The following is a 22958-nucleotide window of genomic DNA, read 5'->3' as shown; positions in this document are numbered from 1 at the left end:
TCTGGAAGCAAAGGATAAAGGCTCTTAATCGGAATGAAAATTGAAGAAGAAAGAGCTCTGAAAATAACAATGAAGATGAAGAAAAAACCACTCAAAAGGCTTGCTTTTATAGGCCCAGGAGAGAGAAAGAAACAGGTAATGATCAGAGTTACGCTCACGCGCCCCCACTCGCAGGTGCAGGCCAACATGAGCGCGACACGTGTTCCTGACACTGTATGAGGAGACATGAAAGGCCACTGTATCACCTCGAGCACACGAAAAGTCTGACACATAACGTCTCCATCTCTGACGCATGTCAGCACCAACCAACCACGTACATGGACGATTCATTTCAACCAAAAGGATAGAATTTCGCGCAACGCACTTGTGAGAAATGAAAAAGAAAAGATAAACCCTATTAAAAAAGCAAACCATTAAGTCTAATATCTATCTTACCTCGCTCGCGCGAGACAAGACACACATTAGACTGGGGGGGCTTGAAGAGGTATGCACCCGCCTTAACATCGAGCGGGGCGGGTCAACCCACAAGATATAGACAAGAGGCTTGAAATCAGGATGTCATGAAGACGCAAAGCCAAAACCTATGCGCGTGGCGCATATCACATATGCTCACGCATATCACATATGCTCACGCATCACATATGCTTACGCTTATCGCATATGCTCACGCATCACATATGCTCACGCATATCGCATATGCTCACGCATCACATATGCTCACGCATCATATAGGCTCACGCATATCACATCTGCGCGTGGCGCATATCACATGCTCACGCATATTACATATGCTTGCGCATATCACATGCTCACGCATATCACATCTGCGCATGAAACATCTGCGCGTGAGAATAAAGAGAAGACCTCGCGCATCCACAGGATAGGCGCATATCACACATGCACACAATCAACCACGTCCTTATCCAAATCAGGATAAGGACAACCATGATTGTGCTCATCAGACAACCTTCCAGAAGGTATCCTTTAAGGAATAAAGAATGTGCTGATGTTGACAGCTGCCAATGAAGGGTGGACAACTCAGCAAAGCCCATGTGCTACCACGTGATTGCACATGGGTCAGGTGAAATACCTTGGTCAGAGAACAATCAATGAAAAAGCACCAGGTGTCCTAAGGACACGTGGCGCGAAGCAATAGGAGGAGGCCAAAAAAGCCCTAATTGGGTCTGAGCCTAATCATTGGAAACCCTAATACTATAAATACCACACCACCTCCACAGTGGGAGGTAAGCAAGAAAATATATTCTAAGTCCTTACTCACTTTCACATTCTTATCATCTTCTCCTACAATATCTTATTCTCACACCGGAGGGTTACCTCAAAGAGGACCTCTCTGTCCCTTTCTGAGGGGTAAGTTCACGGTGCTGCTCATTTTGTAGGTGGAAGAACTCATATTCCGGAAAACTATCGGTGATACAGCACACTCATACCCGAGGAACGTTGATCGTATATAAGTAAGTCGATCCACGCTTCTTCAGAGCCTAAGCCTACACTCGAGCTCATGCGGTACCTTAAACGAGCCAAAACTCGGCTCGAGCTTGACTGTAAAATGTAAAACTTACACCTAGAAGTCCAAAAGAGGTAATCCTGTTAAATCCACAAGGCTCTTGCTCTGGCTTGATAACTAAACGAACTTTATTTGAGGCTCGACGCGGCTCGTTTTAAGATTTAGAAGATGATGATGTTACTAAGGTGCAACAAAAAAGAAAACATGACTACAACTACAAGACCAATATTCTAAGGCTCCCATGTGAAGCATGGCATTTGATTAGACCAAGCATATTACATTACCATGTGAAATGCACTAAGAAAACAAAATCCTAAGTCTCCCATGTTATTACACTGGATGTGTCACCATGTCTTTATATAAAACAAGCTATCACTTAACATCCTCAATTTTTTTTCGCCAAATTTTAACTTATTTATATACTAGATTAGATACTCGTGTGTCACACCGGTTGAATAAATGACCTGTCGATGTCAACGAGGTACTATGACCCATAACCGACCGCTTGTGGTTAGACCAATAACCGACCAACTCGATCATCCACTTCCACGAGCTCTACAATTACATGACACCACTTGCTAAAAAAACATCATATCATATCATATGTATAGTGTTTACTGTTAAACGCTGGCATGCAATATCGATGGTTTATTTACAGGGTGAGCATAATTATGGTATAATGAGGGATCTTTTTGGGGATGGGATTATCGTGGTGCACGGAGATAAATGACCCATCAACGGAAGCTTGCAAGTTTCGAGTTCTCAATGAAAAATTTAAGAGATTTTAAACTGTTATTTTTAGGTCCTATGGCGCTAAACTCGCCAAAAAGATTTTATTACTAGCCGATGCTCAAGAAACTGTGAATTTGCAGGTAAGAAATTTACTTCAGAAATATGAATTCATATTTTGGATTTTTTTTTTTTGTAGTTTGTTTTTAAAGACAACTCATACAGCTGGTATGTGTTTTGAGTGACAAAGAAATGACTTAATGTATGACTAGTATACAACCCATATGATAGGGGTATATCACCCATACAAGTATACTGGGGAGACTTTGTATACCATCACACGCTGGTATGATGTTTATATTTACGCTTAATTAGGGGTATTTCATCTTTTCTTCACCATCATAACACAGAGATAAAGAGGATATATTATCAAGATTTTTAACGGAAAGTGAAAATGATCCAGAGAATATGAACGCTAAATATCCGCAAGATATCGTTGAGTTTTGTGATTGCCGGAAATGATCCATCTGCAAACACTCTCACATGGTTCTTTTACACGCTTTGCAAGCATCCATTGTCATAACAAAAGATTATTGATGAAGTGAAAACAACCACAGAAGCCGATGATGATACATCTATGAACAAATTCGGGCTCAAGTTAACTGAAACCGCACGTGAGAAAATGCATTATCTTCATGCACCATTATTAAAGACTCGCTTTTTTTAACTAGTGTTGCAAAAATCGCTAGTCGGTAGTCGGGCAGTGGTGTGGGGACTAGCGATTAATCAGATTAGTCGAGATTAATGGGGATTAATCGGATCAGACTTTAATGTATATTTTTCAATTTTATACACACACACACACACACACTTTTATCTGTAATTTTCAGTTTTATACATACACAAACATATTTTGACCGGAAATTGGTTGGAATCTCGCTGGAAACCGCTAGTTTTTGCTACAATCTTGCCAAAAATAGTTGATTTGGATCGGAATCTTGCCGGAAACCACTGATTTTGGTCGGAATATCGTCGAAAACCGTTGATTTTGGCCAGATTTGACCATTGACCGATTAATTGGCCGACTAGCCCAAAATTAATCGGTGAGGGGAGACTAGCGATTAATCGGGATTAATCGGTGCCTAGTCGGGATTTTTGCAACACTACTTTTAACTACTAATTTGAATCTTTGATAAATTTTATATCACACATAAAAAGAAATGTTGGATTTCCTTTTATAAACATTTTATTCAAACAATAAGTGTATAAAAATGTATAAACAAACTAATGATACAATTTGTTATCATAAATGCAAATAAGTTAGATTTAGGCTCTATTGGCACACCCCTCTCATCTATATACACACCCCTCATATGAGTCATATTGATCAATATGACCCATATTAGCCCATCTAACAGACAAAAAGCTGACCATGTCAGTTTTGGTCTGGTTGTTATTCCAATATGTAACTTAATGGTCAATATGGACCATATGAACCTTAGTGTGAATTTTTTGTCTGATTAAGTTGGTTATAAGATGATCTGTACCAATATGGATCATATGGGTGGTATGGACCATATGAACTGTGCATATTGTGAGAGATTAGACTTGTGAGACCCATTCACTTTGCATATGATTCCGTGTATTACAATCATGATGACATTTGAGGCCATTTATGCTTCATATTGGGCAATATGAACCATATTGGGCGGGGGGGGGGGGGGGGGGTAAATAGATGGGGGTGTGCCAATAGCACAACCCTAGATTTATCTAAAATATTTAATTTTGTTGTACGTCACTTAAATGTCACATGGGTATCATTACTTCACATCAACACTAGTACGATTTAATCAATGAAAAAAGCTAGGCACATAACTTTAACGCAATGAGTTATACTCATGGCCTTAGTCACTCCTTGCATCTTGTCACACTAGTGGCTTGGTGTTCCCCGCAACCTCACGCGCCCACGTTCATCTCTAATTCCTTTTTTGACATGCGGGATGGTGGTCACACCCAGCACACAGTTTTTCCAGAGGAAACGAGGTGGGCTGGTGTTCACCACACCCGCCACGTTAGTCACCATGACTTCTCCCCGCATGTATAACGCATAGACTAAGAAGACAACCAATATAAATTTAACAATATATTTTATTGATTTTAAGTCATCAAGTGATTTTGGGTAATCGGAATATACTTGTAGACCTATAAAAAATAATAATAAACTTTGATACGAGTTAGTTGGTGTGGAGTATACATTCGTTCAATATTATTATGGCTTCGGTACTAAATCTCAAAGGTTGTTAGACCGTGGGGGTTTTTAAGGGGGCACCGGCCCATTAGACGGGTCTGGTAAGCGCGCCTTAACACGGTCAAGGGACTAGCTTCTTTTAGGGTCCATCTGGAAAATAATCTTTAAAGGTTAATAGTAATCAATAATAAGTTGCCACTTCTCTTTAGCAACCAAGCTACTAAAGTTCGATAGAAACTAAGTCGCTAAAGGTCAATTGCAACTAAGTTACTGAACGTCGGTATCTACAAACGTGTTATTGTTCCGTAGCAACAAAATTACCGCCAAGAGTGTTTTCTTGGAAAAAAAATACCATAATTGCCAATAGTTATAACCACCAGCCCTTACCTACTAACTGAAACCTTGCATCGGTTCACCCCTATATAAATAATTCATCTGGTCAAATTATTCACAAAATAAATATTTCTCGTTTTTTTGAAAAATTACATTATCCAATTATTAATTCCGTGAGATCTAAAAAATCTACAAAACCGACACCATAGTCTATTGAAAGGGGTTCATACGCCATTCTCGGCACGAAAATCTCCTACAAGTACTTCAAATGCACTACAACTTCCAACATGTTTGTTCAATGTTATATCTAACATACTCACAATCACTTCTTAATATAAACACATAGAAATATACATTATACATATAAATAAAAGGGTGGTTTATGCAGAAAACAATATACACTATCATGTCATGTTACCATTGTCTATATATTTTTAAGTTTATTTTTTAACAATAAACAATATTAGCAATTGCTATGACCCTATGAGCCATCCATATCATATGGGTGACTTTAATATTTGTTGTGGTACTTGTGACAAGGCTTTACTTCACTGCAACGTACACACCATTGCCCCATACACTCCATAGTAAATAGTAACCGTTGGACATTAAAATTAGTTGGTGGTAGTGCCTTCAATTTTACATTTCCCATGTTTAAACTCATTGTTTTTTATTTTAATATTTTTACTTAAATGAAAAACATATTGTTTGATATCATTGTAAAAGGATTTACACTTTTACCAATTATAATAATGTCTTTCCAAAATTAGAAAATTACTCGTCGGTTCCGCTTTTCGTTCATTGTTATTGGAAACAAGACGACGTGAATGTCAATTCGCCGTCGTTATCACCTTAAAAGTGCATGTCTGAAATATCATGGGAGGGTTCAAGGACTTAGGATTCCTTCTTAAACACTAGCAAAAGCTTGCCATGCCCTTATAGGTAATAAAATGAAAATTAAGTTTTAACCTTCAAAAAATGTTATATCGATTTAACTCACACATTCTCTAATTATGCTTTAAATTTACTCCTTTTTGTCCATCACGGACTTAAACCTCACCGGTCGCCACTTGGGAGTGACACATTTATTAAAACTTCAATTAATACATTAGGCCTTTTAATTTGTTTTAAGAAAAATATATTAAAAAACTAATTAAAAAATGTACCTCGTTTTCATTTAACACAAACCAAACTGCATCTGGATAATGAGTAAGCGAGCAACAAGCTGCGCCCCTAATAACCATTGTTTGTCTTCACCACCTACTCGCCGCAACCATTCCACCCATCACCGAATCAAATCAATATTTTTTTATGACCCATCTTTTACCCAAACTCATTTTGCTCAAAACCTATTCTGACAAGTCACATAAACCCATCCCAGGTGCAGTTTGCTAGGCTTAGCTCATTTGCCCTTAATTAGACTTAACCATTGCAATCCATCAAACTAGACGACCATACCCAGTTGAAGAGGTAGGTCCCAGCAGAGCCCAGTTGGACCCGCATGACTCACCTTGAAGAGAGACGTCTGCGCAGAAACCAACTGGATCCGCAGGACCCACCATGCTCAGAGACGTGACGTCCTTACGCGCAGTACGCAAGCTGTTCCCGCAGGAAATGCCTCCCAATGGCGAAGTACTCCGCCTGTTCCCGCAGCTGCGGATACAAGCCATCAGGGAAGGCCACCCGCGCAGCAAGGCTACACGCACAAGGCACTTAGCTCTCAAAATAATTCAGTAGTCACCTGAAGGAATGAGCAAAGCCGGGAACAATCCCGCACAAAGGCGGGAGGGGGAATACTCCCGCCCAAATGAGCCAGTCCGTACGATACTGGAGGATCTCTTGTACTGTACCTGACGAGGTATGGGCAAAAGATCTGACCAGAGATACGCTAGCTCATTGACAACAGTATGGCGAGCAGCATGCTCTTGTACTGTATGTCACTATTAGCCGCTACCTACTCACCAACTCCTGTCATACCACGTGCATAGCCTGCAGTTGGTGGAAAATGAATAGTACACAGCAGGCCTGGTCACTGTCAGCCGCTGCCTACCCACCAACTACCAGCATGGCACGTGCGTAGGCCACAGTTGGTAGAACAGGAATACTATTCAGCCGGCTATACCCTCTTGGAAACCTACCTTCGGCTATAAATACCCCAAATGGTATGATCATCTCATCTTATCTTGTATCTTATATCTTATACCTGATATCTGCTCTAGCAATCTCTTAATATACACTTATATTCAAGAGCAATCTAGTCTGATTCTCACGCCGGAGGGTGGTCACAAGGAGGTACCCCTCCCCCTTCTCAGTGACGAGCTCACGGTGTCTGTTTTGCAGGTTATCAGAAGAACCATCTTTGCCGGACCTAACCCTCGTGGGAAACATATATTTAACCCCCAGATTATTTGTAATCTGCCCGGGGTCAATTAGTGTTTCTTCATTGGCGCCATCCGTGCATAAAAGCTAGAACTTCATTTCTTTTCAGTTTTTTCAAACTTCTGGAAAGATGGTTAAAGAAACTCCGGTAACCACAACCCCAGCTACAGGGGGGAATACCGGTGACTACACAGTTTTTACGAACACTACCCCGGTTACCCAAGCCGGGGCAAGTGCAGTAAATTTTACGAACACTACCCCAGTTACCCAAGCTGGGGCAAGTGCAGTAAATAATCGCTCACTGGGATTCACCGATACCCAGTTAGAGAGACAACGAACGAGGCTCCCCCGCCAAACACTTGATGAAGTTAAAGCGTGGGCGGAGGCACGTCAAAAAGAATTCCAAGCTGAGTTGGATGAACGCTTACGCTTACTCCAACAGGCTGATGAATTCGTAGAGTACTTTGACGATGATTCGGAGGAATCCGATAGTGACGCAAACCCTCGTCATCGGGCGAAAGGGAAGCGTAAGGAAACGGACTCCCAACCGAGAAGGCATTTTGGAGAAACCTTCAAACCAAAAAACGCAGGTGGAAACCCACGTGACTTCTCCAAAACGTTTACACCAACTGCTGCAAAGGCGGGGAACGTCCAAATTTGCAAGGGACATTGCGGAAGCAATCGTCCCGAAAAGTGCCAAACAGATGTCCAACATCGGCACTTACGATGGTATATCTGATCCAGACGATCATTTGAACAGGTTCATAGCGGGGGCAACCGTCAGTAGTTGGACGGAACCTACGTGGTGTTACATGTTCCTGACGCTTGTTGGGGCAGCTAGAGCGTGGTTCGATCGCCGGTCCACCACATCTACGATTGGGAAGACTTCCAGCAGAAATTTAGCCAACACTTCAGCCAACAAAGAAAGTATACCGAAGAGCAATGGACAATCCTCAAATGCATTCGAGAGGAAGATGAATCTTTGCCAGACTTCATCACTCGCTTCAACTCAAAGAAGCTAAGTCTGGGTAATATTAGCGAAGATCTTGTTCGCGCTGCTTTTATCCAGGGCGCGAACGACCCAGAGCTCATCTGCACCTTAACGGGTAAAGATGGCATGCCATCCACATGGGATGCCATCATGACAGCAGCTAAGCGCTTTGCGGAAACGGAGAAGCAACTGGGTAGAGATCTCCCCAGAGCACAAACCTCTACACCCAGAAAACAAGAGAAGACAACGTCCTTACCGCCCGACTAAACAAAAAGCGGAAGCTAGGAATTTGGCAGTCAAGGGTAAACTTTGAGACCTCATCCGGCTTGCAACATCGGTTAGGCGGAAGGGATAACGTACAGTCAAACCAGAACTCCAGATGGACGCCACTCACCAAAAGCGTCACCGAGATATTCGCCACTGAGGAGCTCCCATGGCCAAAGGCCCCAATAATCCGACATCGTCACAATGCTGATCGGAGCAAATAGTGTGACTTTCACAGGACAAAAGGCCACAACACTGAAGAATGCACAGACGTAAAGGACATCGTCGAAGCATTTGTCAGAGATGGGACGCTCGCACACCTCGTGGCGTAACGAACGCTGAGCAGGCTGATGCGTGTAGAACCCCAGTTGGGGAAAACACGAATAAAATTGCAGCTTCAATGTTGGAGACTACATACTGCGTAAACAACGAGATCCCGAACCAGGTGCATATCGGCTCGATGGCACTCCCATCCCAACAACATGGAAGGGAGCTCAATTACACAGTTTGCATGTAGATCAATTCCAAATTTGTAAAGAAAAGGCCCAGAGCCACTTCTAATGGAAATGATTCTCCTTAGAACATCGATGCTAACGATTTTACATTTATACTTATGAACTTTCCACACGGATATGCCGGTCTTCACCGCATACATAAGTGTGAAAGAAAGCCGTTGCGTGGGGAAGGCGGCAAAAACCCGCATAAACCCAAAAAACGGCAAACCTTCACGCAGGACAGTTAAAGGTAAAGTTCAGTCATCCCACTAAATGAAAGTGCCGGTCTATCCGCACGAATCATGATAGAGGAAACTGAACACTAACCTATTAACAACCGCGCGTCGAATGGTTAATTTATTCAACACTGACCGGTATTCACCGCATAATTACGTGGAAAGTCGTTGCGTGGGGAAGGCGGCAAAACCCGCATAAACCCAAAAAATGGCAAACCTTCGCGCAGGTCAGTCATAGGTAAACTTTGGTCATCCGACTAAATGAAAGTGCCGGTCCTAACCGCACAAATCATGATGGAGGAAACCGAACTAAGCTATTGACAACCGCGCGTCGAACGGTTAACTTATTCAAAATACTTAGAAAATTTCTAACAGAAGGATGAGGAAAACCTCCACGCAGGTCAGATGTAGACAAAGTTTAGCCATCCTACTAAGTGCAAGTGACGGTCTTACCCGCACAATCACGAATGAGGAAGCAAAACTTCAACCTATTATCTACCACGTTCAAAGGTTAACTTATTCTAAACACTTAGAAAATTTCAAAGGAAAAGATGAGGAAAACTTCCACGCAGGTCAGATATAAGTAAAGCTAAGCCATCCTAAGTGTAAGTGACGGTCATACCCGCACAATCATGAAAGAGGAAGCATAAACTTATAATCTGCCACGTTAAAAAGTTAACTTATCTAAGTACTAAAGAAATTGCTAAGTTAAATCAAAACATGCGTAAAATAAACAAGGCAAGGAATTAACACATAATCTTTATTCCATCAAAATTCAAATATTACAAAGATTGCTGGGTGCATACCCGCATACAAAAGAAGCTATACAATAATAAAAATCTACTCTAATGGTGGAAAGGGATCTTCAGGATCAAGCTTCAGGACCACTTCCACTTGGACCCGCACCATCAGTAGAGCGTGGCGGTTCAAGGAAAGCTTTAAGGATAGCTAGCCCATCATCAGCAGCAGCAACTTCGTTCACCTTCTCCACCACCGGATGCGGGAAGGCGGCATACTGGTTCACTGCTTGGTCATAAACAGCTTCAGTATCCACATCATACAAAGGGAAGTTGGAAGGCGGGATGCCTTTCTCAACGAACCCTAGACCAAGCAGGAAGCCGGCCTTTTCTCCATCCTCATGAGAAGCGTTGAGGGCTGCGCTCATGGCATCGTCGTATGATGTGTCCGTGAAGACTCGATGCACAACCTACAAGAAAAAATACAAGTGTCAAAACCTTTTCTATGTGCAAAGAAAAGTGTAAAGATATGAAATTACGCATACCTGAGACAACGCTTCTCGAAGAAGCCATTCCTTGGTAACCAGAGCTTCCTGGAGGGCAGCTTGAGCTTGGTTACGGGCGCGTTCGGCTTCACTTTTGTTGAGGTTGGCAAGCAACACTTCTTTAGCCGCAGCCTCTTCAACGCCCTTTAGCTTCCGCTCAGTGTGGTCAAGCACCCCCCTCTGGTCCAAGATCTCTTGGAGCTTCTTGGCGTCTTCCATCGCCAAGGCATCATGAGCCTGTTGGAGCGCCTCTAGTTTGGCTTTAAGTTCCTCATTCTCGAGGCGTAGAGGCTCAGCAACAGCTTCAGCCTTGGTGGTCCTTTCAGTTGCGTTCCGAGCAGTTTCCTTAGCCAGCCGAAGCTGTTCGTTAACAGCTTGGGCAGCCTTGGAACGGGCCTCGAGACGGGCCTGAACTTCAACTTCAAGGGCCTTGAAGGCCTTCTCCTTCTCCGCAGCAACGGCGGAGAGCCTCCTGTTCTCCTCCCGGACAGCCCGCGCCTGAGCTACTTCTTGGATACGAGCTGCTTTTAACTTGTCGTTTTCACGACAAAGCAGCTCGACGCGCGGCTGCATCCGGGCCAGGAGAACCCGAAGCTCATTGGTTAGCCTACCCTCCTGGTAGCTAGCCATGGCTTCCCCCAACGCACCACTGGGAGCTGCGTGACGAGCCCACTCCACGCACTCCACAGGCGTGCGAAGGGTTGTTCCTCGACGGATGTTCCATCGTGGAACATACACTTCATTGGAATCCGACACTGCAAAAAACAAAAAGCAGTTAGGAAAAGATGATAATAATAAAAAAAAAAAAAAGATGCCGAAAGAACCCTACGCACCTGTAGGGTCGACAACAGGCCGATAGCCGCCAAACCCATCACCTGAACCCAAGGGAAATCCATCCAAGAGGTCAGGCAGATGGGAAGGAGGCAGAGGTTGGCGAGAAGCCCCAAGCATACCTGAAGGATCGGCCATCGTTGCCGATGACGGAGGAGGCATGGTGAAGGCCGCCGCAGTAGTAGAAACCAACGGAGGTGAACTCACCGTAGGTGAACTCACAACCGTGGTCGCCGCTGTGGAGGAGCCCGCATAAACAGTCACCGCCGGCTCAGTGAGATTCAGTAAATATGGCACTGACAGCCGGCGGTGATGTCATCACAGTTGGAACAGTTGGCCCAACTGGGTGAGCAACTGAACCAACTGAAGCTGGCGCAGCCGCCTGGGTCATCGCCTCTGGTAGGCTGACCAAGCCTACCTTCATGGGTCCGGAGGTGCTCCTCCCCGCTCCACCCTGGAATGCGGTAGCATCCACGCCTGCACAAAGAAGATAAGTATAATGATGGAAAGCTATGAAGTTAAAAGGAAGTTTGTACTTACGGGTTTTCTTGAGCCTAAAAGTGCGAACAGGCGGGGACGAACCCGATGGAGCCGGCCTCTTTACGCCGCTCACCGTCGTCATCCTGGGTTCTCCGGAGGTGACAGTCGTCGCAGCCTCCGGAGCAGTAGTCTTATCACCACCAGGGTTCCCCGCCACCTCCTCGCTCTCGGTCTCTGAATCAGACCGAGGCACCGGATGGGCAGTGGAGGCCACCTTCGCCTTCCCCTTCCCGCCGGCAGCCTTCTTTTTCCGCACCAACGGAGGACCATCTGCGGATTCCTCATCAGAACACAAGATTAGAGGAATTCCAGCAGAGGTTTCAGCATTGAGGGGTCGAGGGTTGAATAACTCCTTACCTGACCGCCTGGCGCTCAGGATCTCGTGGCCTGGCGGGTAGACCTCCACGAACCGATCCGCCGTCTGTTCAAGGATGGGCAACTCGTTCTCATCTAGAGCACGAGTACCCATCCGAGCGAGACTATCAGCCTCCCGCGGATGCAGGAGCGACTGCAAGTCGTTCCCCTCTGAAATAAAAGAAACAAACAGTTAGAAGACAAACCTATATAAACAAAGAAGACGGAGCATACCGTAAGGGACGGAGTTCAAACCGTATTCGAGGACGATGGGAACCTGTGACGCCTCCTTCCACACCCGGCTCATCCCAAGCATCACCATCCCAGACTCCGCAAAGCGGTATACCGGAGTCTGGACCCGGGAGATCTTGGCAAACCACTCCGCCTCCTGGTAGTTGAGGGCGTGAAGGGTGGGGAGTGCTCTCCCATTCTTAAAGGTCATCGCAAGGGGGATGACACGAGCGGAGATATAAAAAAACTCACGCTTCCACGACCGAAGACTGCGTTCGGTAGCGCAGATCTTCAACCCCTTGATCCGATTGACCAAGGTGTACCACCCCTGGACGCACCTCCAAGAATAGAAGGTCATCAACCGGTCAGCATGGGGCTCCACGCCCAGAATGAGGCACACCCACTCAAAGTGGCGGATCTTGGCGATCGCCATCGGGTGTACCTCCGTCAGATGCACGCCGTGCCTCTCCAAGACACGGTATACAAACTTCGTCAATGGGAACCTGAGATTCCCATAAACGAAGAATGCAACGTACACCCCTATCTTGCCCTGGGGGGCATCGTACACCGTCTGGTGTGGCTCCGGAAACTCAGGCTCGAACGACTCGAGCATGAACTTCCGGATGACGTACCGATAGAGGTCGGCCGGAAGAGCACACTGGCATTCGCCAGCAATGCTCTTATCGTCTTTATCAGACGTAGACGTCGGGATCTCGACGTGCACGTCAGATTCTTCGGCAGCAGCTTCAAAATCGTAAGTAGAAGACATGGTTTGGAGGTAAAGAAGAGTGATTTCAGGAGAATGCTTGGCAGAAAGTATTCGCCGGAAATCGTTTACAAGAAGAGAAGAGTGAAAGTGTGAATTACAAGACCCTCTCCCCCTTTATATACTCATCGCAATTAATGCGATGAATTTAATGCGGAAGAGAGAGAAATCGCAGGTGCAATGAAACTATGACACGTGGCAAAGTGCAAGCTGGCAACAGCTGTTGAAAGGACGCGTGCCATTAATTTCGCGGCCACACGCCCAAAAAATCGCGCCCACGCGTCTGAAAAAGCGTCTGGAATGACCATGTACTGTCACGTCGCCATAACTTCCTGCACGTCCTGACACAGTCAGAAGAAACCGTCGGACGACATTTCAACAGTTTGGACTGTTCTTATCCTTTCACCAACTCTTCGAATTTCAAAATTTCAAAAAGATTCAAAAGTAAGCGGGAAAATACCCCTTACCTTGGCAACCAAGTAACTATAAGACAGGTGCGAGTACAGTGTTAAGGCAAAACCCTTCACATACTTAGCACCCGCAGGGAATTGACGCCAGGAACACCTTGGAAGTAAAGTAACCGTAAGACGAGTGCGGGTACAGTGTCAAGGCAAAACCCTTCACATACTTAGCGCTCCGCAGGGAATTGAAACCAAGAAAGATCTTCTGGGCCATGCTTGCGGAAACGGGAATAACATCCCCGCATAGCGGGAACGTCGAGAACTATATTGTTTGAAACTCCAAGATGGAATTGGTGGTTTTAACATAATTGATCACTATGTTCAAAACTACCAAAACCTCATGGAGAATCCACACAAGTGGGACTCAACGCTCCTGACTTGCGAGGAGGTTACAGACCTACCCGCATCATACCCAAAGATCAAGCAGGAAAGTCGGGAATTTCTGCAAGTGACATTAGGACTTCCGCGGGAAGAATCCCCATGGAAAACCTTAAAACTAAACCCTTTTCAAAAACCCTTTGCTTAAGTCCAAAAGTTCACCTCACTTATTAAACATTCATGAGAAGAACATTGGACTGGGGGGACTTGAAGAGGTAGGTCCCAGCAGAGCCCAGTTGGACCTGCAGGACTCACCTTGAAGAGAGACGTCTGCGCAGAAACCAACTGGATTCGCAGGACCCACCATGCTCAGAGACGTGACGTCCTTACGCGCAGTACGCAAGCTGTTCCCGCAGGAAATGCCTCCCAATGGCGAAGTACTCCGCCTGTTCCCGCAGCTGCGGATACAAGCCATCAGGGAAGGCCACCCGCGCAGCAAGGCTACACGCACAAGGCACTTAGCTCTCAAAATAATTCAGTAGTCACCTGAAGGAATGAGCAAAGCCGGGGAACAATCCCGCACGAAGGCGGGAGGGGGAATACCCCCGCCCAAATGAGCCAGTCCGTACGATACTGGAGGATCTCTTGTACTGTACCTGACGAGGTATGGGCAAAAGATCTGACCAGAGATACGACAGCTCATTGACAACAGTATGGCGAGCAGCATGCTCTTGTACCCCCCCTTCTCAGTGACGAGCTCACGGTGTCTGTTTTGCAGGTTATCAGAAGAACCATCTTTGCCAGACCTAACCCTCGTGGGAAACATCTATTTAACCCCCAGATTATTTGTAATCTGCCTGGGGTCAATTAGTGTTTCTTCACCAGTAAAATACCGTTGATAACAAAACTATCGACAGGGTTTGAGCAGGTAAAACATATTTTTAACCAGAGAATAGAGAGGTTGTTTTCAGTAACACCCGAAGCTCCAAAACATGCCAATCAAAGTATCAAACTAGAAAACAAGATTAATCCATCAAGTGATGTGGTTAATAACATTTGACACATTAACTCCAATCACCATCCATCCAAAGACCAAGATCATAAACTAAATATCCACCATCATTATTATACACCCAACAACCACTTTTATTACCTGCACAAGGTTGCAGAAGCAGGCCCTTGACTCTTTACTACACTCACCGCTTCTATGATATAACCCTGCACTCATCTTCTTCACTTCCACTCCTAACTCTACATTCCAATGGATACTAAAAACACACTCAAATGGTGGCTGTGTTTATACCTATCAACTTATCTCACACTCAACCTTGTTGTTTCATCTAAGAAAACATACATTGTCCATGTAGACATCTCGGCTATCCCCGCGACGTACACCGATCATTCCGACTGGTATTCGTCGCTCGTTAGCTCAGTTTCAGAAGAAGAAAATGAAGAAAGTAAAGAAGAAAGAGTTCTGTACACGTACCGCTCGGCTTTCCACGGTATGGCAGCACGCTTAACCGATGAGGAAGCCGAGCGGCTGGAGTCCCAGAAGGGTGTGCAGTTCGTACTTCCTGAAGTGAAGTACTAACTGCACACCACTAGAAGTCCTGTGTTTCTAGGACTGGAGACACTAGAAACACAGGACTTCGCCAGCGTCTGGTCTAATAAGGTAACAGACCATGACGTGGTTGTCGGTGTGCTGGACACCGGGATCTGGCCAGAGAGTCCGAGTTTTAACGACTCTGGGTTCACCCCGGTGCCAGCACACTGGAAAGGTGTGTGTGAAGTTGGTAGAGAGTTTCGGAAAAACAATTGTAATAGAAAGATAGTTGGCGCGAGAGCGTTTTATCGCGGGTACGAAGCTGCGACCGGGGTGATTAATGAGGCGAAGGAGTATAAGTCTCCGAGAGACCAAGACGGGCACGGGACGCATACTGCAGCTACGGCTGCGGGTTCACCTGTGCACGGGGCAAATTTTTTAGGATACGCTTACGGGACCGCCCGCGGGATGTCACCCGGGGCGAGAATTGCGGCTTATAAAGTTTGTTGGACGGGTGGATGTTTTAGTTCGGATATTTTATCCGCGGTTGACAAGGCGGTTGCGGACGGGGTTAATGTTATGTCTATTTCGTTAGGCGGGGGCGTTTCGTCTTATAATAGGGATAGTTTGTCTATAGCGGCTTTCGGGGCGATGGAAAAGGGGATTCTTATATCGTGTTCCGCGGGTAACGGTGGGCCCGACCCGGTTAGTTTAACGAATGTATCTCCGTGGATTGTTACGGTTGGAGCGAGTACCATGGACCGGGATTTTCCGGGGTCTGTTAAGTTAGGAAATGGTGTGGTAACGAAAGGCGTTTCGCTTTATAAAGGGAGAAGAAATTTATCACCAAAGTTAATGTATCCTTTGGTTTATACCGGGAGTAATTCGAGTAGCTCGGACCCAGGATCTTTGTGTTTGGAAGGGACATTGGACCCGCACGTTGTGGCGGGTAAGATCGTGATATGCGACCGTGGGATAAGTCCTCGTGTCCAAAAGGGTCAAGTGGTGAAAGAAGCGGGCGGGATTGGGATGATTCTCGCCAATACCGCTGCTAACGGGGAGGAGCTCGTGGCAGACTGCCACCTCCTCCCCGCGGTAGCGGTTGGGGAAAAGGAAGGAAAAGTAATAAAACAATACGCGATGAGTAACCCGAAACCGACGGGGAATCTCGCGTTTTACGGGACGAAACTCGGTATCAAACCGTCTCCGGTAGTGGCGGCTTTTTCATCCCGAGGACCGAATTTCATCTCGTTAGAGATTTTGAAGCCCGATCTAGTGGCTCCGGGGGTTAACATAATAGCGGCTTGGAGCGGGGACATCGGTCCGTCGAGCCTCGAGGTGGATAAACGCAGAGTCGGGTTTAATATACTTTCGGGTACTTCGATGTCGTGCCCTCACGTGAGTGGAGTCGCTGCGTTACTCAAAGCGCGCCATCCCGATTGGAGTCCCGCAGCTATAAAGTCAGCGTTAATGACAACCGCGTATATCCATGATAATAACTACAAGCCTTTACTAGACTCGTCTACTGGCGGGCCGTCTGGCCCGTATGACCACGGTGCGGGTCATATTAACCCGGTTAAAGCTGTTAACCCGGGTTTAATTTACGACATTGGTCCACAGGATTACTTTGACTTTCTCTGCACGCAGGGTTTGACCCGCAGTCAACTCGTGGTTTTTGCTAAATTTTCCAACAGAACCTGCCAGCGTTCGCTTTCCAGACCGAGTGATTTAAATTACCCGGCTCTGTCAGCCGTGTTTCCAGAAGACAAACGAGTGTCTACATTGACGATTCACCGAACCGTGACTAACGTCGGACCGCCAACATCAAACTACCATGTTGTGGTCTCACAGTTCAAAGGTGTGAATGTGAAAGTGGAACCATCAACACTTGGTTTCACTAAGAAGTATCAGAAACTGTCATATAAGGTTACGTTTACGATAACGAGTAGACAGACTGCACCAGAGTCTGGAGCGTTGATATGGAAAGACGGGGTGCACAGAGTAAGAAGCCCGGTTGTAGTAACATGGCCGTCACCGCTGTAAACTGCGATTCTAGAGAAAACGAAATGGTTCGAGAATAAATCATAGAGTTGTTATAATAACAGTTTTAAGTATCGGATTCGTTCTTAGAGCATGTAATCCTCTTTTTTTGCTTTTGTATTCAACCATCTGGCAATTGTATTCTCTGGTGTTTTGTGTTTTATCTTCACAATAGACTAAAAAAACACTTCCGGATTCGCAATGAACATTAACACTCTTAAGAGTTAATATACATAAGCTGCAAACTACAGAAATGGAAATGAGGGTTCAGCCGACAATGGGAATGAAAACGAAAAGAAGTTAAAGTTATCATTTTCCGTTTATAAACACCGTTCGATGATAGTTATAAATCAACATCTTCCTTTGGTGATAGTATATGCTATGTTTATCGACGACGTCTTTATAGCTGATAAAGACTCGAGCATTGGCGAAGCTTGTACTAAGACACCCCGGGGGGGACTCAAAATGTATACAAAATTTCACATACAAAGGGGGCCGGGCTCAAATTTTCGGCCGAAAATGGCTAAATTTACACTACGTATAAAAAATTTCGGCCGAAAAGGGCTAAATTTTACACCACGTATAAAAATTTTCGGCCGAAAAGGGCTAAATTTTACACTACGTTTAAAAGTCCGAAAACGGCTAAATTTACACTACGTATAAAAAGTTTCGGCCGAAAACGGCTAAATTTACACTACGTATAAAATTTTTTGGACGAAAACGGATAGCTTTACACTACCACGCAAAAAAACAGGGGGGGGGGACCCGGGCCCTAAGCAACCTTCGCCCTTGGACTCGAGAGAGAGAATTTTATTTTGTAACAAGCATACTTTGCAAGCAGGTTACCGCAATTTTGATATAGTTCAGTAGTTATGAAATTTTGGTAGCAATAATATCATACACTCAATGTTGTTTCTATAAAAGAACATCTTACTTGTAGAAATTAGTTTCTTATGTAAAAACATATAAATGCCATTAGGTTAATCCTACCATTTAATTCCAATAGAAACACATAACTTTAGCTAATAAGGTAAGCACTCATAATCACATACAAATCATGATTAATAATAATATTGTACCTTGCTGGCCCTGAGAAAACTAATCACCTAAAGAAGCTTACTAATCGCATAAGACCGAAAACTGTTATTAAGCATAATTCTATTTCTACTTACCTATGCAGTCGATATCGCCAACACATCACCGATTTATCGAAGATATATCTTATATCGGTCCCTTGGTAAAATATCAGTCAAAATATCGGTACTGGTAATATCGGAGATATTTGACTGATATTGGATCGATATTCCCAATATCAGTATTTAAGTCTTAATCATCGATTTTCAGTCTTGCTACGGTTGTTAGTGTTTTGCAGGTTGTAAAAGGTTAATTTGTTAACGGTAGTAGAGTATACTGAATTATTAGTGTTAAATTGCTATATATATGAATTTTACATGATATTAAAATTACTGATATACCAGCGCGATAACCATATCTCAAATTCGGTTATTGACTGATATCCAATATTTTTCCGCATTAATTGCTTAGCTACTAGAAGTGTGTACTATACAAAAGGGGGTTGTGGCCTGCAACTTTATTGTAATCGTTTGAAATTGTTAATCAAAAAAATCGTTTCTAGGGTTTCAAAAATGGAACATTTATGTTCCCGCGAAAAGTTGTTCAACAACCGCTTGCCTTCGATTTCTTTTAGAAAGTCGGCAGAAGAGACTACATAAAAGAAAAGTAGTTTTAAACTTTTTTTTGTTTGCACTTTTACGGATAATCATATTGTGTAGGAAATTCTTGCAATACCGTATCATAATTTGCTTATTGTGGTCGAGTGGTAAGAAAGAAACTTGATGTTCTATGTGACTCATGTTTGATTTTGCCTTGTTAGTTAGTTTTAGCGTCACCAGGTCAGTAGGTGACGTTCACTAGTTGAATCTTTAAACTAAACGAGTTTTATCTCACTTAATATCATGCATTTGGACAAGTGTTTATGAGATGTAAACCGTCCATAGTAATTTTGACATTTTACACCCAACCCTCCCATAAATACCATCAAAGAAGAATCCTATCAGTGTAAAAAACCCATTAATTCAGGTGCTTTTTTCTTTGGCAAAGAGGGGGTATACCAGTAGCACCGGTGGTATGCCCGGTTTGCGAAGAAGAGGTGGAGTCGGCGGAACATGTGGCGATCTCTTGCCATTTCGCTCAATCAGTTTGGAGTGTTATAGAAACATGGTTCAAGGTTCCTCCCATTTACGCGTTCTCTGTCAAAGATGTGTTGGAACTACATAGACACTCATCACTATCTAGTCGAAAGGCGAAGGTGTTTTACGCGGTATGTCTTACTACGATTTGGTGTTTATGGAGGGCGAGGAATGCGGTGGTGTTCAAGCGGAAGCCGGTTAACTTAATTAACATAATTGGTGAAATCAAGGCCCTAAGTTATTTGTGGTGAGAAATAGAGGAAAAATCCCCACGCTAACATGGGAAAGGTGGTGCGGGTTTACGTTTAATATGTAAAAGGAATGTCTTTGGGGTGCGTTTTGCACTTGTTTTAGGTGCTTTGTTGGTAGTACTTGCTTCTAACGTCTCTTTTTTCTTTTCATAATGTTGCTTTTGTTGACTGTTAAAATAAAATAATATAAAATAAAAATCATGTTTCAAATCTAAAACTACAAAAATCTCCAAGCCTCAACTATCAAGTATCACCCTATTTTATTAAACTACACACACACAACTGTTGGGTAAAATACTTATAAATACTAAAAGGGAAAATTCTCTAAATAAGCGTTTATGAAAACATTTTTCAGGTTTTAGGCATCATTTGCAAGAAATTCCTAACATAGGTATTATAATCTAGTCGTGACGAGTAGTTTGTATAACCAATTAAAACTTGACATGTGTCTTTAAACTAACCGTAACGAGCAGATTTACTTACCATTTACTCTTCACGACTAAATAAGTTTTATGCTTCATAATCAACGCCCACGAGTAATTTATAAGTTCTTTAGTTGCGACAAGTAGATTGTAAGGTTAAACTGGTCGCAGCGACTTAACTACCAATAAACTACTCGTGTGGGGAATGTAAACAGGTAAACTAGTCGTCGTGACTAAATGACTTATGAATTACTCGTGGGTGTTGATTACGATGCATGAAACTTATTTAGTTGTGACGGGCAAATGATTAGTGAACATGCCCGTTACGGTTAGTTTAAGGGCATGTGACAAGTTTTAGCTGGTTCTACAAACTACTCGTGTGTAATCATAAAATACTCGTCACGACTAGTTTATAATACCTATTTTAGGAATTTGTTGCAAAGGACACATAAAATTTTAAAAACGTTTTCATAAACGCTTATTTTATGATATTTCCCATACTAAAATGGGTCCGGTTTGCTGTCTACGAGTCTTGGAAACCTCAACATTGGGTCCATGTGGGCTATCCAACTTTTAATGAGAACCGAGGTTCCACGTGTATCATTAATAAGGAATTGAATATCATTGACTGGTTCAATTTTAAAGATTGTAAATCCTCTAATAATTTTGTTAAATTTTTATTTTATATTATTTATAGAGTGTACCATCCCCTTTTATTAGATCGGTCTTATATTATCACTTTATTTTGTATAAAGACACATTCAGTACATAAAAGAGTACTGAAAAAAACAATGTAATTTCCAACTTATTAACATTCTAATGACAATCATCAATACATCATATAAATAGAATGCATTAACATCTCATTAGTGAAATACACATATTAGTGAGCCAAACACCATGACCCAAGATTAAATAATTCAAATTGTAAACTGGTTGGCTCAAATTACACATAAAAAAAAATCAATTACAAATGATCATATATTTGGATTTTGGACCACTTTTTATTAAGACTGTTCAAATAGAAACTCATCAGAAAGATGCCCACTCAAAGTTAGCTCTGTTGAAAACTAGGCGAGAGTTGCTTTTAAACACCAAATTAGTGTTAGAGTAGCTCGTAAAATCCTTCCAAGACAAAATGGAGGTTCCACGTACAAAACAAGAGAGTTGAGCCAAAGCAAGCCGACCCTTAGTTTAATATTTCAGCTCGATTATATGTCAAGCTTGAGTCTATCATGGCTTAAGCCGGTGAGGGCTCATGAACCACTTTGCTTTTCACCCGTTAAAGATATATATTTGTATCGTTGTTGTACTTACTTTTGACCCTCTAAAAGATCAAAAACATGGATTTTAGAGCTTAAAGCTAAAGCATCATATTCTATTCCATCAACCTTTTCTTTTGGTTATATTATTTTATACTATTAACACATTTTTTTTTCAAACGGCTATATAACAAAATATTATTGACAATAAATCAATAATTACACCTTTCGGTAATTTAATAATCCAAGAATTGAATTTAGTAGATTATATAGTTGGTGAAACAATTAATATAAGAAAATGGAAGTTTCACACCTTACCTACTGCCCCGTTGTAATCTTAGTCACATCATTTTCCACCTTAAATTATTTTATAAAAAGAACAAAAACCAAAGAATGTGAACAAGAATATTAAGTTTGTTTTGTTTTCATATGAATAAAAGTTTTGGCTTTTTGGCAGTTTTGCACTTGTAATAAAAAAATATACAAAAGAAAAATTACTAAAATATCCATTTAACCGGCATTTTTAATAATGTTCACCCTTAATTTTATCGAGTCATATACTTTCTAATTTTTAGCCGACAAGATTTCAAATCAACAAAATTCTATCACACTTCATAAAACTGTCAGGCGGATTATCTTTTTTAATCGTCAAAGTCAACCGAAGTTTTAGGTGTCCTATGAGATTTATCTCGTATTTAAATTAGATTTTATTAGTTCTACTGAGATTTTTATGGATTTCAACAAGATTGTTTTAGGCTTCTGACAATATTTAGAAGAGTGTTTTTTTTTCTTACGCAGAAATTTCTTTGGATTCCGACGAGATTTTCTTTGGCTTCCACTTATACTTTTGTGGATTAGAGGTGGGCAAAAGAACCGGTTAATCGACCTGACCCAAAAATCAAATCGGTTTGAAACCGATTATATAGAAACCGGTTTGGAACCGATTGAAACTGTAGGTTTGAAACCGATTTGTAATTTTCTTCACCAAAACCAGTTTCAAACCGGTTGACTGAACCGAAACCGACTAAAACCCAAACCGAAACCGATTGTAACATGGTCAAAAACCAGTTTCAACCCGAACCGAAACCGATCATAAACCAGTTTTGACTTTTGTTGACCAAACCAAACTGATTTCAACTCAAACCGGGTTTTTATTTTAAACCGGTTTGTACATCCCTATTATGGATTATGACAAGATTTCCTTATTTTCAAACAAGATCTCTTAATATTTTAACTAGATCTTAATAG

At 42.8% G+C, this 22958-nt stretch overlaps 1 pseudogene; it reads left to right on the top strand.

Annotated features, from left to right (window-relative positions):
• Nucleotides 1-15143: 15143 nt before the first annotated feature.
• LOC143627087 (subtilisin-like protease SBT1.3 pseudogene) lies at nucleotides 15144-17713 on the top strand (annotated as a pseudogene).
• Nucleotides 17714-22958: the final 5245 nt, after the last annotated feature.

This window comes from Bidens hawaiensis, unplaced genomic scaffold (genome assembly GCF_021521415.1).
Source record: "Bidens hawaiensis isolate Kalapana, Puna unplaced genomic scaffold, B.hawaiensis_p1.1 tig00004595_1, whole genome shotgun sequence".
Taxonomy (NCBI): Eukaryota; Viridiplantae; Streptophyta; class Magnoliopsida; order Asterales; family Asteraceae; genus Bidens; species Bidens hawaiensis.
The sequence above is the reverse complement of the archived record's forward strand: the minus strand, read 5'-3'. Positions and strand labels throughout refer to the sequence as shown.